Source organism: Schistocerca serialis, chromosome 3 (assembly GCF_023864345.2).
Source record: "Schistocerca serialis cubense isolate TAMUIC-IGC-003099 chromosome 3, iqSchSeri2.2, whole genome shotgun sequence".
In the NCBI taxonomy this organism is placed as follows: domain Eukaryota; kingdom Metazoa; phylum Arthropoda; class Insecta; order Orthoptera; family Acrididae; genus Schistocerca; species Schistocerca serialis.
The window spans coordinates 1004168124-1004184590 of NC_064640.1; positions in this window are offsets into that span (position 1 = coordinate 1004168124).

Consider the following 16467-nt stretch of genomic DNA (forward strand, 5'->3'; position numbering starts at 1 on the left):
CGATGCGGCGGTTGGCGGGCGGCAAGATGGCGAGGCGCAGAGCACACATACAATCACAGCTATGGCTCTTGATGTATCGGCACTGTACTTCTTCTTAGCGTCGCAATATTTTTCCATTTAGTGCCTATGGAATATAGCCATGCTGTATAGTCGTCGGAAACGGCACATCCGAGGCTCAATGAAATCACGTTATCCAGGAGAGCCTCCTCGATCCAGAGCGTGTTTCTCAGACCGATGCCCAGCTACTACTGCTGAGCCCGTTATGCCGTGCAGCGCCCGTATGCATTTTCCCACACTCACCTGCCATCCACCTTTTACCGCTCCACTACAGACAGGGTATTCAACAGAGGTTTTGCATTCTACATATCCTAATACATTGCCTACGTATGGACCAGGCGCACAATTACAACTTTAACATCTTACAACAGTTTCAACATTTCTTACATTTCCATTTTGTTATAATATTGCTTGCAATTTGACATAAACATTAATATTCACATCGAAAATTGTTTCCAGTTCCTTTAACATAATGACATGAAAAGAAAAAAGAAATGAAATCAGAACATTGCTTACACTAATTTATCGAAAATCAGAAGAAAAAATTATTATATGTACAATAGTATAACGTTGTTGTTGTTACAAGCTACATTAGTGTTACAATGGGCAAGTTATTTGCTATTAATATTACTCTGCTTATTTTAGTGGTGTACTTAATAGCTAAACCTCTCCACTGCCTGCAGCGTCACAGGTGTATCAGTGAAGTATATAAACCTACTGCACGGCCTTGCCCACCGAGCTAATACCGCTGAGTGTGCCCCTGACACTAGGCAGGCTAAGGATATCTTGAATTTTCGTTGCAGGTTCCTGTTACATGTTCCCTAATTCTAAGTCCTACTAACTAAAAATCTAGCCTACGTCAATTCCGGTGCTTATCTTGGTTCGGTATCGTTGCACTCCACTCCCCATTGTCCTGAACGTGCCGGATTCCAGCTGTAATGGCAGTCGACCTAACCGCGCACAGGCGGTATGGGATTGCGAAGCATTATTGTTCATCGTTTTCAGTGTTGTTACTGTGGTGTCATCACCAGACACCACACTTGCTAGGTGGTAGCCTTTAAATCGGCCGCGGTCCGTTAGTATACGTCGGAGCGGCGTGTCGCCACTATCAGTGATTGCAGACCGATCGCCGCCTCACGGCAGGTCTAGAGAGACTTCCTAGCACTCGCCCCAGTTGTACAACCGACTTTGCTAGCGATGGTTCATTGACAAAATACGCTCTCATTTGCCGAGACGATAGTTAGCATAGCCTTCAGCTACGTCATTTGCTACGACCTAGCAAGGCGCCATGTTCAGTTACTATTGATATTGTGAATAATGTACAGTCAAGAGCAACGCTCATCATTAATGGATTAAAGTTAAGTATTCCACCAGCTACGTCCGTTTTTCTAAATTCTAATTTCCTTGTCCTGTTCCAGACCTCACGCCAGCCTGCGTGAGCAAAAACGCGTGCCTTTCGGCTTCCTCTAATAACCCGGTGTTGGCTCTCCTGCCAACCCACAACAGTTACCAGGTCTGTTACGATATATAAGATGCATAATAGCGTCAGATGTTGATCGATCACTTGAAGGACACAGAGACGCTGCATACTTGTGTGAGGCAGCGTCGACCACAAATGACAGAGTTTGAAAGGGGCTTCTTGTAGGTCTTCATTTGTTTGCCAGGTCAAATCGTGCAGTGCCCAAAACTAAGTGGCAATAGGGTGTGATAGTGGTCCGATGGAACGTGGGGGCAAGAATACTCGTCGTCAGTGTTCCGCGCCACCACGTCTGATCATTACAATGGACGATAGCTGCACTGTGCACCAATCTCATCGTTACCCCGTAAGACTTGAATCTGCCGTCCGAAAACAAGCAATGGACTCTGTAATTTCCCCTCTCCTTCTTTGTTCCATCTATTGTCCACATTAAACAATGCCCAGTCCAAGTAATTAATAAGCAAAGTCTTTTATGAGGATTTGAGGGGACGAAGATTACAATAGTCTTTCTAGTTTGCTTAGCTTGTCATGTTGAGATGGCTGCAGTTCTTCTTGTCTAGGAGTCTGATTCTTGAAGCTGAAAATCTAACATCAGGTCCTCAATGTTGGTTCGAACTAAATAAATTGGAATATGATTGTTGTAGAATTTTTTGCCTAAATATATGTTCCACTGATTTTCTCTCATTAACAAAACCGAAATTACATTTTTCGCACTTATTAAACAAAAATACGTCCGATCACATCAGAGGCAAGCTTACAACTCTCACACTTTTCGGAAAAAAATATTCCAAATGATTTACAATTTTTCGTAACAAATTAATTCCTACAATTCTTCGTTACATTATAAATTTCGATTATGATTTCATAAACGAATCCAGAAATAAACATAGTAAAAGTACAGGATTTCGTAATTAATAATAGAAATGTTATGTGTGCAAATAATTTGTAATTTCAAATGTTTCCAAAAAAGGTAATTTTAAGTCTACATTCAGAACTAGTACTTATTGTTTATAACAGCGAAACTAAAATATTTTATAAAGTGTTAGTTTTCATAAATCTTAGCTTGAAATACAACATACTGAGTACAAAATTATATGAAAGTTTTCAGAAAAGCATCTGAGATAATACTGACCTGTCCAAAATTCGAAAAATAATACTGGCACCGACAACTACTGTTGAGGGAAAGTAATGCTAGAGGAGGAAGTCCCGTTACAATTCTCTACCACATTCTATCTCACCCTTCACTGCTGGCCAGAGACTAGCAACAGCTGGACTAGGGAGTTTCCGTTCCACGCATAAGCTACCGTTAACATCACCATAAAATAATACAAGGCTGCGTTTGCAATGGCATCATGACCGGGAAGCTGAAGTTCTAGCGAATGGCGTCGTATTATGTTCAGTGCTGAATCGCGATTCTTCACTACCGTGGATGTCCATCGTCGGTGAGTATGCCCGCGATCTGCTGAGAGGTCATTTTTCATTTATTTTTTTTAAATTTTTGATGGGAAGTAAAGCCCGTCCACGTTCCCACTAGCACGGTGACTAATACAAAGTTCTACTGTCACCTCTGCGTTGTGATTAGTACCTCCGTCGATGAGTCATAAGAGGGGGGTACGATCATCCACTTGTAAGGTTCCATCTGAGGAAGGTAGTAGGCAGAAGTGAGCGAAGATTACCGTTTTTAGGTCAAAGCGAAAAAGTTCCAAGGCAAGCGCTGTGGACATAAAAGTCTCTACGATAGTCTGGACGGGTAGCAGGGCTGCTAGACGATTTGTGCTACCTGTAGTGACACTTCATGCTTGTGTGTTAGGAAATGTTAGTAATTACTTGGTTACCTGAACATCTTGCTTAGGCGATGGTCAACATAATGTAGAATTTAAAAAAAATGTAAAACACTTGCTGTCTGCAATAGTATTATTTTATTTTGCTACCAGTTTCGGTTCTAAACCATCACCAAGGGCAGGAAATTTATCACAGATGTATAACATGTGATATATCTGTGATAATTTTCCTGCCGTTGATGATGATTCAGAACCGGAATCTGTAGCAAAATAAAATAACATTATTGCAGACAGCACAGTGTTATGCATTTAAAAAAAAAAGAGTAGGTTAATGTTGTAGACGAGCACCGACCATATCTCTTCGACCAGATTCAGCGTCATTTGTAACTGAAACATGCCAAAGCCGTCATCTGAGAGGTCAATTTCATCGTGAGACTGGCCACTCATTGTACAGAATCATGTGGGCTTCGTTTGCATTTCTGGGTGTTGTGACGAAAGGTGAAGAAAGGCTGGCAAGATTCAGTCAGATTGAAGTTTTAGATATAGATTTTATGTATTGGTTGGCTGAAGGGGTCAGGGCGTTGGTAGATAGCGTAGATTTTCAGAGCAAGCCACGTGGCCGCTGCCAAGCGATCTGCCAGCGTCAGTTCCTCGGCGGTTTTTCCTTGGAAGCAGGAGTTGCGAGAAGCAACTCGTTGGCAGAAATATTGATCTGGTGTGTCAGTGAATTGTGAAATGGCGCCATATGCAACGTGGTAGAATATGGCTACTTTGATTACTTTATAATTCAATAGTAATTCGATATCTCATCCTGGCGCAAACCGAATCATATCAATATATTCGTGGCAGTGAGGTGCATTTATTAAGACACTAATATTGGAAATATCACAGAAACTCCAGAAGTTAGGTGATCACAGTAACCGAATGCTATTTCAAAAATCATTGAAAATTATTAACTACTGAACAACTTACACGATCGTGGCAAGCAAGGTCTTCGATGACAGCCTAGCACAACATCTTTCATCACTGAGAGCAGTCTTCAGGTAACGCATCGGATGCCTCATAGTGCGGTAAGGTGTTGATTTTTGGACAGCTAGCGGCTGCGCGAATATTCTAAAAGTCGACCATACTTGGCGATTATTTTGCGCATTTGCTGAAAAGTATGAGGCTGGATTCTTTTCATGGACCAGTGATGATTCAATGATATCTGGGGAATCAGCTACCATCCATATTACACGTTAATGCAAGCATTTGTGCAACTGAATGTTATTATTGTTTCATTTATTGTTAAACTGAGTAATTGGAGGACCACCATTTCTACGTTTTTCTTTGAAATGACTACCTGAAAAAATCGTGAATTTGTTCAACATGAATTTTCTGATGTCGTCTCCATCAGTTTATCAGTAGATTTTTGTTAATTCGTAATTAATATTATATTTCATTGCAACTTATTATTTAAAATTTGCATATCTTGTCAGTGTTTGGTGAATTTTACCATACAATCACAGACTATAGCTATTTATTCAGTTACATTAGACAGTGCGCATGAAAACATACGTGTACAGCTCGACCATTTTACTATATCGACACACATAAAAAATAAACCCGTACATTGCCCGACACCGTGTGTCCAGGTACAGTCACAGCTGGTTGATTTCATCAGGGATTATCAACGATAATGGCTGGTGAAGTCGCAAATAGGATTTTCTCGTCTGGGATTTGGATTTGAACTCATTCCCTTTTGCAGATGCAAATGGGATTTAGTAAGATTTTCTAAAATTTTTCGTGCTCTAGGTCCTGAAAGAATACTAGGCAACTTCGCGTGGGGGCTCCGAGCTAAGACTTTTGCAGCAGTTGCGTGTTTAATAGTGTTTAGTAGGAGCTACGCGTGGGAAAAGTAGACGTAAAGCGGAATGAAAAGAAAAAAGAAGACGTCAGGTCAATGATGTGTCGAGTGTGAGATGTCGGCAGCCAGCAGCGAAACTCAGACAGCGGCACTAGGTTCGGCCGCAGCGACAGCATCCAGGGTTATGATAGCAACTCTTAAGATCTTCATCGTTCACATCGGCAGCGGCTTCAGCTGTCGGCGTCAGCAACAGTACGGGGGCAGACAACATGACTGAGAACGAAAGTACTGGCGTCGAAAGTGTAAATACACTGATCAGTCATTATAACCACCTACCTAACAGCCGCTATGTCCATCTCTGTCACGGATAGCAGCGCTGAGGCATTGGCAGGTCGCTGGAAGGACCACATCTTCACAATTCCCATAGATTCCAGGAAGGGTGGGAGGTAGATATGAGCTCTGGCGCCACGTTCAATCACATCCCAGATGTGTTCGATCGGGCACAGATCTGGCGATTGGGGGGGGTCAGTATATCAACTGCAACTCACCGTTGTATTCCTCGAACCATTCCACTGCTCTACTGCAATTGAACCATTGCGCACTATTTTGCTGAAAAATGCAATTGCCGTCGGGAAACATGATCATCATGAAGGGGTGTACGTGTTCTGGAACCAGTGTACGATACTCCTTGATCCGCATGGTGCCTTTCACGAGATCCACAGGAGCCATGGATGCGCACGTGAATGTTCCTCAAAGCATCTTAGAACCGCCGCCAGCTTGTCTCCGTCCCGCAGCGCAGGTGTGAAGGAGCTGTTCCCCTGCAAGACGACGGATTCGCGCCTCTCATCGCCCTGATGAAGACTCATCAGACCGTGTAACTCTCTGTCACTGCGCTAACGTCCACTGCCGATGGTCTCGTGCACATTTCAGTCGTAGTTGTCGATGGCGCGGTGTTAACATTTGCACATTGATGGGTCGTTGGCTGCAGAGTCCCATCGTTAGGAGTGTTTGGGGCACCCTGTGTTCACACACACTTGTACTCCACCAAGCATTAAAGTCTGATGTTATTTCCGCCTCAATTCTCCTTCTGTCCTGTTTTATCTGTCTGCCCAGCCTACGACATCCAACATCTGTAATGAGGGGTAACTACACAACCCACGACGTCTGGATGTGGTTTCATCGCGTGTTGAAGACACTTACCACAGGACTCATCGAACACCGGACAAGTTGTGCAGTTTCGGAAATGCTCATGCAGAGCCTCCAGGCCATCACAATCTGCCATCTATCAAACTCAGCTAGATCGCGAGCCTTCCCCATTCTGCACACGGACAGCACGCGCGCTTATATTACATGCACACTGCGTGTGTCTGAATAGCAGCCATTCCTTGCCAGGTGACGCTGCCATCACCTGAACGAGTTTACGTGGTTTACGTCAATAGCAGATTGGATGTCATAATGTTCTGGCTGATCAGTGGCTCTGTGAATCCGCAGGTTTACCGTCAGAGGCGAAGATGGGTACCAATAAACGGTCACCAAGTTTATTCTAGTGAGCCAGATGGTCTTTTATCAGAGAGGCATTTAGTTTTACAGAAGATACGATGACTTGAATAAGTCAAGCGGACTGACGGAAAAAATTCGTCACACCACGGAATAAATAATGTAGAGTAATAAAATTTCCGGAACGTATTAGTATGGGTAATGCACTTAAGTGATCAACGTTGTAACAGCACAGGTTAACGTAAGCTCGTGATAGCCATTGCAAATGTGAAATGCTGGTACATGAATCATCGGTGCAATAGCCAGAATGCTGGTCGCCGTGACCGAGCGGTTCTAGGCGCTTCAGTTCGCGCGACTGCTACGGTCGCAGGCTCGAATCCTGCCTCGGGCATGGATGTGTGTGATGTTCTTAGGTTAGTTAGGTTTTAGTAGTTCTACTTTCTAGGGGACTGATGACCTCAGATGTTAAGTCCCATAGTGCCCAGAGCCATTTGAATAGACAGAATGTTGAATGCAAGCATGCAACCGTGCAGACGTTAAAGTAACCTCTGGCGTGCCACAGGGGAGTGTTATGGGACCATTGCTTTTCACAATATATATAAATGACCTAGTAGATAGTGTCGGAAGTTCCATGCGGCTTTTCGCGGATGATGCTGTAGTATACAGAGAAGTTGCAGCATTAGAAAATTGTAGCGAAATGCGGGAAGATCTGCAGCGGATAGGCACTTGGTGCAGGGAGTGGCAACTGACCCTTGACATAGACAAATGTAATGTATTGCGAATACATAGAAAGAAGGATCCTTTATTGTGTGGTTATATGATAGCGGAACAAACACTGGTAGCAGTTACTTCTGTAAAATATCTGGGAGTATGCGTGCGGAACGATTTGAAGTTGAATGATCATATAAAAAAAAAAATGGTTGAAATGGCTCTGAGCACTATGGTACTTAGCATCTTAGGTCATCAGTCCCCTAGAACTTAGAACTACTTAAACCTAACTAACCTAAGGACATCACACACATACATGCCCGAGGCAGGATTCGAACCTGCGACCGTAGCAGTCCCGCGGTTCCGGACTGCAGCGAATAGAACCGCACGGCCACCGTGACCGGCTATCATATAAAATTAATTGTTGGTAAGGCGGGTACCAGGTTGAGATTCATTGGGAGAGTCCTTAAAAAATGTAGTCCATCAACAAAGGAGGTGGCTTACAAAACACTCGTTCGACCTATACTTGAGTATTGCTCATCAGTGTGGGATCCGTACCAGATCGGGTTGACGGAGGAGATAGAGAAGATCCAAAGAAGAACGGCGCGTTTCGTCACAGGGTTATTTGATAACCGTGTTAGCGTTACGGAGATGTTTAGCAAACTCAAGTGGCAGACTCTGCAAGAGAGGCGCTCTGCATCGCGGTGTAGCTTGCTAGCCAGGTTTCGAGAGGGTGCGTTTCTGGATGAGGTATCGAATATATTGCTTCCCCCTACTTATACCTCCCGAGGAAATCATGAATGTAAAATTAGAGAGATTCGAGCGCGCACGGAGGCTTTCAGACAGTCGTTCTTCCCGCGAACCATACGCGACTGGAACAGAAAAAGGAGGTAATGACAGTGGCACGTAAAGTGCCCTCCGCCACACACCGTTGGGTGGCTTGCGGAGTATAAATGTAGATGTAGATGTAGCATGCAACCTGTTGTACAGGTGACGTATGTGGGTTTCTGGGATGGTGTACCATGCCTGTTGCACTTGATCAATACAAGGACAGTTAATGTTATTTGTGGATTGCATTGGAATTGTTGTCCGATTATGTCTCAATTGGAGACAGTCGTGGCGATCGAGCAGGCATAGACAACATGTCAACACTCTGTACAGCATGTTGGGTTACAACAGCGGTATGTGGGCGAACGTTATCCTGTTGGAAAATTTCCCCATAAAATGCTGTTCATGAATGGTAGCACAACAGATTGAATCACCAAACTGACGTACAGATTTCAGAATGCGTGGCATAACCACGAAAGTGCTCCTGTTGTCATACGAAATCGCACCCCAGACCATAACTATAGGTGTGTCTAGCACACAGACAGATTGGTTGCAGGCCCTCAACTAGCCTCCTTGTAACCAACACACGGCCATCAGAGGCACCGAGTCAGAAACAGCTCTCATCAGAAAATGCAACATACTTCCACCAAGCCCTCCAATAAGCTCTTTTTGACACCACTTAAGTCGCAAATGACGGTGGTGCAAGGTCAGTGGAATGCACGTTATAGGCCGTCTGGCTTGGAGCTCTCCTTGAAGTAATAGATATGTAACAATTGGTTCTGTCACTGTTGCTAGTTGCTGCTGAAGATGCAGTACGATGCGCAAGTGCCATACGCCGTACACGATGTTCGTCCCTCTCGGTTGTGTCACGTGGCCATCCGGAGCACTGTCTTTTTGCGACCATACATTTCCGTGACCACCGCTGCCAACAATCATGTACAGTGGGTACATTCCACTCAAGTCTTTCTGCAATACCACAGAAATCCCATCTAGATTCTCGTAGCACTATTACACGACCTTGTTAAAACTCAGTGAGGTGTTAGTGTTGGCGTCTTTCTCGCGTTAAAAGCATTCTTGGCTAACACCAACTCACCACGTCCATTCTCAAAGGTAACTAACGCTCAGGACCGGTACAGCGTGTGTTTACAGCAAACCTGATTTTCATCGTCATAGTGGCGCTACTTAGAGCCTCTCACATGCGAATAGCGCGAAAGTTGAATGGACTTCGTCTTACACATGTAGAAACACTGCTACAAATGTCATTTATGTCGCACAACTTGTTCTAGGGATTGCAGTTTTTTTCCATCAGTGTATAAATTCGAATTCAAATATCGGGAAATAAAGTCTGAACTAAAATGTGAAGTATGTTCTAACATACGAGGGTTGGAACTTTAATAGTGGCAACTATTTATGTACAGCTCTTACAAAATAGATACGTGTTTCAAAGTTTTACTGACCTTCAAAGTAGTCACCAGTATTGAGTATAATCCGTTGCCAGCGATGTGGAAGTCGTAGGATACCATTAGCAGTGCCAGTTGTGTTGACAGTTCTAGCGGCGCGGTCTATTGCCCGACGAATTTGTAGCAGTTCTGAAGCGAATGCCATGAAATGTTTCCTTCAGTTTAGAAATCGAGTTGAACTCACGAGGGCCTAAGTCAGGGGAGTGTAGTAGGTTGTATAGCACTTAGCAGCCCCATCACTCAAACAAAGCAGTAACAGCTTGCACGGTGCGTGCTTGAGCATTGTCTTGCAAGATGATGCTCCTACAAAAAGTGTCATCACTTCTGTCTCTAAGCTGGTCGTCGGTTGTGTTCCAAAAATGAACAGCATAGAAACAGAAGTGATGACACTTTCTGCAGGAGCTGGCCACATTTTGAATCACGTATCAGTTTTGTACGAGCTGTAAATAAATGGTTCCAACCCTCGTATGCAGAGAAATTCTGAACTGAAATGTGAGGTTGTGAACACTAAAATTGAAACAGAAGAGATAATAGAGGAAAATTTAGGAAATAGAAGACTAGAAACGAGAAAAATGTCGAAAGGAATATGTTGACGACAATGTACAGTAAGGGAAACATTTGGAAATGGAATCGATGAAGTACAAGATGAAATATATAGCGGTGTGGAGCAATGAGAGACAAGTCGAAGCAGGGAAACAGTGAAATGACAGACGAAGTAGGGGAGTTATATATACACTCTAATGCAGAAAAGATACACAACAAAGGATACTTGGCGTGAATGGCAACAAAACAGGTCATAGAATATTTCTGACGTTCTCCTATGCTGTAAGGATCTTGTGATGACAACCAAAGGGGTCCTGTAGTGATATGAAATGGTAATCCAATCACCAGTCCAGGTTATCGGGCTATATGGTGGGCAACAACCCGGTCAGTATTCTACTGCTCTCCACAGGGTCTCCAGACACGCCTTCCGTGGTCATCATGGTTCAGTTCTTCGTAGTGGGACTCATCACTGCAGACACTTCTCCTCCCATCAATTAGTTTCTAGTATGAAGACATGTCTGAATATGTCCAGGTCAGCAGTGTTGCCAACCTGACTATACGGCACAACAGCTGGGGTTGATGCTCTGGGGTGCCATTTCCTTTCATAACAGAAACCCTTTATTGTTATTCACATCACCCTTCCAGCACAGCAGTATGTCGACGATACTCTATGTCCCAGGGCTTACGTTTCAGCAAGAAATGCCTGTCCCCAAATGGCGAGAGTTTCTACTGTTTGACTTCATGCTTGCCAAACACTACCTTGGCCAGCAAGGTCACTAGATGTTTCCATATCCAAGAACGTTTAGAGAATTATGGGTAGGGCTCTCCAACCAGTGTTCTAACGTTAAAATTCCACAGAATGCGTGATCTGGCGGTGGGGGGGACTGATAGTGTGCATCAGATTGCAGCAAGTAATAAATTTACCACGGTTCCTCTTTGTCTAGAAACAACCCACTGTAATTGTGTATAACGCATGCCCATATTGTTATTCAGACCGCTGTGTCAGGTGCTTATATCATGATGAGTGAGAGTATTTTGCACTGCCGCCTGGTGGTAGCTGTATATCCTGAGAATATAGATAAAATAGCCTTGGTGGGCTGTCGAAGCCCACTGAGTGCCGATGTGTTTCTCTATTTAAAATGTAGCTGCAGCAGTAGCGAGTTTCAGTACAAATCGCTACGGTCGCAGGTTCGAATCCTGCCTCGGTCATGGATGTGTGTGATGTCCTTACGTTAGTTAGGTTTAAGTAGTTCTAAGTGCTAGGGGACTGATGACCTCAGACGTTAAGTCGCATAGTGGTCAGAGCCATTTGAACCATTTTTTTCAGTACAAATACTCTACAGTACACGAGCAATGCCCTCGAGAGGCTCATAAGCATTAAAGTAACTGCCAGTCAGAACTTGCGCTGCGCCAATTGGGTAGTATGGCACGCCAGTAAACTTCTATCTCCTGGCGCCCGTGGTAGTATAAAATATTGAGAGAGTCACACATGTCAGGTGTGTATGTGTAATGGAGAAGAAAGTGCAGGTTGCAAATTACAAGCATAACTTAGTTTTTGGAATAATTGCATTGGAGTTTGTATGTTGTAACATACATACGTATTCGCACATGGGAGTAGGAAGTGCGGATCGATAAAGCCTCAAAAGACGCATTGGAGACATGTCTAAAATTCTGTCCCCTATGCTGAATAAACAGCTTAGGCAATGTATGTTGATGAAAATACATGCATACCGTATATAAATTCCTACCTGCAAATGTAAAGCGGTTTGGTCAAAACAGTTGCTAGCGGAGGATGAACTGAATAAATTCAGTGTTTTTCGTTCTAAATTTGTCATCTAGCTTCAAAGAAATTTTAACATTATTTTAAGCGCATATAAATCCATTTGTTTCCTCTTCTTCTCCATACTCTTGCTTCCATTACTGGATAGATTTGAAATTGCACCTTTCTAGGTTATGAATTGAAGCATACGTGCAAATATCACGTATACACAAAGAATTATCGTTACCTCCAACACACACGATCATGTATATGTGGTTGAAAATTCGAAGAGACACCAGCATATCTTCTTAAGCCACTCCAGGCGTGACCCAGCATATTGTATGGAAAACATGAGTTAATTATAATAGAGCTCTTCAGGTCTTGGCACACTACATTTCTCTGAACGGTTTGTATGATGCGGCATTTGTGGAGAATGCAGTAATAACACATCCATTATTTGTGGATGTGATGAATATTTGACGGGAGATGCCAGCTGCCTATGACGACCCTTCAGTATTGGCGCAAGCCTTGCAGGCCCCCGCAATAGTTCGTCAGGAGCCCCCAGCTACTTCCATCGCCGATGCCTCTGTTGCCATTTCGCCGAGTCCAGGCGTACCACTATAACGACAAGCCGACGGTACGGTAGATGTTGAAGAACAGGATGCCACGTCCTCCCCACAGAGGCGAGGCAGCGTCAACAGAAATCGCCAAAGCTCCTTCAGAAACGGCGCATAACAACCGACGCAGTAGAACAACCCGAGACAGCAACGATGGATGATGAGGTGCATCAACCGATAAAACGATCCGACACGGGCGATACTAACGTACCTCACGGTTCGACGTCTTCTCCCGCTACCGGTGGATCTGCGTACTGTGAGGATGTGGGAGATCACCGAAGCCTCGACCCCGGGGATACGCCCACGACTACATCTGCCTCTCGAGATCCAGTGGTATCGACGTCCCTGATAGACTGGGCGCAGAAGATGGAGATACAGGTTGCGTTTCAGGACCCTGACGATACACCAATGCCGTTGGCAGCATGTACACTCCTGAAAATTGAAATAAGAACACCGTGAATTCATTGTCCCAGGAAGGGGAAACTTTATTGACACATTCCTGGGGTCAGATACATCACATGATCACACTGACAGAACCACAGGCACATAGACACGGGCAACAGAGCATGCACAATGGCGGCACTAGTACAGTGTATATCCACCTTTCGCAGCAATGCAGGCTGCTATTCTCCCATGGAGACGATCGTAGAGATGCTGGATGTAGTCCTGTGGAACGGCTTGCCATGCCATTTCCACCTGGCGCCTCAGTTGGACCAGCGTTCGTGCTGGACGTGCAGACCGCGTGAGACGACGCTTCATCCAGTCCCAAACATGCTCAATGGGGGACAGATCCGGAGATCTTGCTGGCCAGGGTAGTTGACTTACACCTTCTAGAGCACGTTGGGTGGCACGGGATACATGCGGACGTGCATTGTCCTGTTGGAACAGCAAGATCCCTTGCCGGTCTAGGAATGGCAGAACGATGGGTTCGATGACGGTTTGGATGTACCGTGCACTATTCACTGTCCCCTCGACGATCACCAGTGGTGTACAGCCAGTGTAGGAGATCGCTCCCCACACCATGATGCCGGGTGTTGGCCCTGTGTGCCTCGGTCGTATGCAGTCCTGATTGTGGCGCTCACCTGCACGGCGCAAACATACGACCATCATTGGCACCAAGGCAGAAGCGACTCTCATCGCTGAAGACGACACGTCTCCATTCGTCCCTCCATTCACGCCTGTCGCGACACCACTGGAGGCGGGCTGCACGATGTTGGGGCGTGAGCGGAAGACGGCCTAACGGTGCGCGGGACCGTAGCCCAGCTTCATGGAGACGGTTGCGAATGGTCCTCGCCGATACCCCAGGAGCAACAGTGTCCCTAATTTTCTGGGAAGTGGCGGTGCGGTCCCCTACGGCACTGCGTAGGATCCTACGGTCTTGGCGTGCATCCGTGCGTCGCTGCGGTCCGGTCCCAGGTCGACAGGCACGTGCACCTTCCGCCGACCACTGGCGACAACATCGATGTACTGTGGAGACCTCACGCCCCACGTGTTGAGCAATTCGGCGGTACGTCCACCCGGCCTCCCGCATGCCCACTATATGCCCTCGCTCAAAGTCCGTCAACTGCACATACGGTTCACGTCCACGCTGTCGCGGCATGCTACCAGTGTTAAAGACTGCGATGGAGCTCCGTATTCCACGGCAAACTGGCTGACATTGACGGCGGCGGTGCACAAATGCTGCGCAGCTAGCGCCATTCGACGGCCAACACCGCGGTTCCTGGTGTGTCCGCTGTGCCGTGCGTGTGATCATTGCTTGTACAGCCCTCTCGCAGTGTCCGGAGCAAGTATGGTGGGTCTGACACACCGGTGTCAATGTGTTCTTTTTTCCATTTCCAGGAGTGTACGTTGAAGGCGACAGACGCCTAGGCCGGCATGACCCACACACGTCGCTTCCTATCTCTATGCCCTAACGACGCTCCACGCCACGGTTACTGTACTCCTGTAATACCAAGGACCACACTCAAAGCCTAAATGCTGCAAGATACGTTACGAGCTGTGGATCTGGATGTTGTTTTCCTTCAAGAAGTCCGACCAGCACTGTGTATCGGTACCTACGGACATAACGCCTACACTGTGCTTTCAGATGTGGGCGGAGGAGATACGGTTATTCTGCTCAGGAAAGGGATTGTGGCAACTGATGTATTCAATTTACCGTCGGCCCGGGGAATCGCACTCACGGTTGGTACAGTTCGTCTGGTGAACCTGTATGCTCCTTCCGGCACCGACAGGAGAGAACGCCGCACTTTTTTTGCCGAAGACATAGCTCTGCTCTCCCAGGGCAATGCCGACCACTTGGTAGCAGGCGGTGATTTCAGTTGTGTGCTCAGACCATCCGACCAGATGCCGCACTATACGACCCGCCCAGCACTTCATGCACTTGTAATTGACTTGGCTTTGTTGGATACTTGGTTCATACAACACGGCGACCGGAAGGCATACACCTACTTTACTAGTCATTCCGTGAGCCGTTTGGATCGAATCTACGTCACATACGGCCTGCGATCGGCAGTTGTCAACGCTGAGATGTGGCCGGCAGCGTTCTGAGATGTGGCCGGCAGCGTTCACGGATCACCTAGCGTGTGTGTGTACTCTTACCCTCCCCCGGCAACGCGTCCGACGAAACAGAGGTCCGTGGCGCCCCAGTGTGGCCCTTCTTGATGAGGCAAATTGCAGACGCGGAAGTTGAGTCCACATGGAGAAAATACAACCGGCGATTACCTGCCTACCGTTCCGTACTTCAGTGGTGGTTACGGTGTGTCAAAACCAACCTTGTGCCGAACATTAGCCAGCTATGGACTGGACAGAGCGCGCTGATATACTGATTTCTACTACACTGCGCTCCGTCAACTGGCTGTGCAACCGCCGTCGCCGGAACGACAATGAACAGAACACCACGTCAAGGCACAGTTGCTACGAATCACCGCCGTACGGGTGCGAGCGAGGACGACTGAAGGTTAGTGAAGGTTAGTGAAGAACGACCTTCCTTCCACCATATCATTGAAGATAGGAGAAGACGCAAGAGGCAGCTCATTAAGGATGTTGAGAAGGAAGACGGACGACGAGCTGAAACGCAAATGGCCATCGTCCGAGCGTTCACATTGTCATACACACTTCTCTACGAGCGAGAGTACAACTTGGATGTAGGACTCAGGGAAGTCCAATCTGACCTACCCGTCTCTCGGAACCCACAACATGGTGCTATGCTCTTGTCGAAGGTGACTTTGGAAGAAATTGGAGAGGCTATGTTGCGCGGTGCTCCCAACAAAACGCCGTACACTGACAGACTCCCTCTTGAATTTTACAAAAGGTTTTTTGACATTATGGGCCCAACGTGAGTCTGAATGTACAGCGAACTCCTGAACCCCGATTTTCAGGTACCATTTGAATTCACTGAGGGTCTCTTGATTCCGGTGCCCAAACCCAAAGGAGGCTGTTGCTCATTTTATTTTCGCCCATTGACAATGCTAAACACCGATTACAAGCATCCTCCGTGAGAGGTTCAAATCTGCGGTAATGGCGGCCATTCAAACTGATCAAACGTGCCTCGGAGGCGACACTAATGTGTTTTGGCGCGCAATTCAAACGACGTTGGAGCAACACGCTACCTAGTATTACTAGGAGCGTGTTGCTGGAAAACTCACTTCCGGTGTGATTGCGTCAGCTGATAAGAGTCCACATCCGCTGCGTGCGCCAGGACTGATGCTATAAATAGCACACTGTTCTGTCTAGCGCATTCACTCGGTTTGAGTGAATAGCCACTGAAGCACTGCTTCTTACAATGATGCGTAAACGTTGTTTTCGTCGTCGCCGGCGAATGCTGGTTAACAAATCACTTGTCAATGTGGGCGGCACTCTTGGTGCTTCGACATCTTCTGGTAAGGGTAAAAAGAA